We start from the raw sequence: 1,088 nt of genomic DNA, 5'->3' as shown, positions 1-1,088 counted from the left end.
ATTGCATCCCATATAACATTCTAGATAGATTAAGAGTGTGCTTTCCTTGATAAAAATACCAGCCATTGTTGTGCAAACAAACTCTGAAGATACATACGGTAATGTAATGCCAGCCATTGAATGGCAGCTCAGACCAACAATGTTTCCACCAAGAGAAGAGAGCCAACACAGGAAAAATGACGTTTCAGTGGGCAGAGACCAAAACCTATTGGTGCTGGACCAAGTGTGTTTCACAACAATGTTTCAGTAGTCAGGCAATAAGTTTTACAGCTTCTGTTCCAGAGACGAGTGTATCTTCAACAAATGGCACGGTCTTCCATACTTTCAATCCTACTGATGCTGGACTGTCTTCAGGACCTGACATATACAGCAACAATGAAGCAACTGAAAGGACAAGGTAAGCAAACAGTTATTACCCAAGCTGGAAATATATACAGACCTTGACTTCTGGAGCTGTCCTCTATACAAACTGACATGTAGTGAGAACTATTTAGCTCCGCGGGTGTAAACAACCAGTTCTCAGACAGATGGTCACAACCAGGCCTGGAAGCATTCGATGTCTGACAGATCCAACAAGAGTCAAGGCAGTCGATTAAAATTGATTTATTGCTAAGTTGCAACACAGTAATATAGCACCGCTATCTTAAGAGTTACTCCCTCAGTTCCAAAATAGATGACTCAACTTTGTACTAACTTTATACAAAGTTGAGTCATCTATTTTGGAATGGAAGGAGTACTAACTAGAGGCTCCTTTCGAGGACTCGCGTTAATCCTAGAGAATTTGTCGGAATAACATCTATCCGGTCTACCTTCAAGCTATCTATGTAGCCGTTTGATTAAGTAAACCTCACCCTCTCCCACATGGACTCCTTTTGTTTCTCTTCCTCTCCTTACCTGCTGACTCCCTAACTTCACCGTCGCCTCCCACGCACGGGTCGGCTTACAATCGCCACTTCACACAATACATAAATAGATCATACATCATCCAGAATGCAAACAAGGTCCGACTACGGAACCCAAAATAAGAAAGACAACCACAAATGCTAGATCCCCAATCGCACCAAATGGGCTCCACTACTGATCATCCG

The 1,088-nt window shown here is 42.6% G+C and overlaps 1 long non-coding RNA gene across 1 annotated transcript; it reads right to left on the bottom strand.

The window, feature by feature from the left end:
- Positions 1-13: 13 nt before the first annotated feature.
- On the bottom strand, positions 14-500 carry LOC119344013. The gene is made up of 2 exons (XR_005166397.1): positions 440-500; positions 14-357 (listed from the first exon to the last, which is right to left on the bottom strand). It is a non-coding gene; the product is annotated as an uncharacterized LOC119344013 (long non-coding RNA).
- Between the last annotated feature and the right edge of the window lie 588 nt (positions 501-1,088).

The sequence above is a fragment of the Triticum dicoccoides genome, unplaced genomic scaffold (assembly GCF_002162155.2).
Source record: "Triticum dicoccoides isolate Atlit2015 ecotype Zavitan unplaced genomic scaffold, WEW_v2.0 scaffold150548, whole genome shotgun sequence".
Taxonomy (NCBI): domain Eukaryota; kingdom Viridiplantae; phylum Streptophyta; class Magnoliopsida; order Poales; family Poaceae; genus Triticum; species Triticum dicoccoides.
Note: the sequence above shows the minus strand (reverse complement) of the source record. Positions and strands in the feature narration are given on the sequence as shown.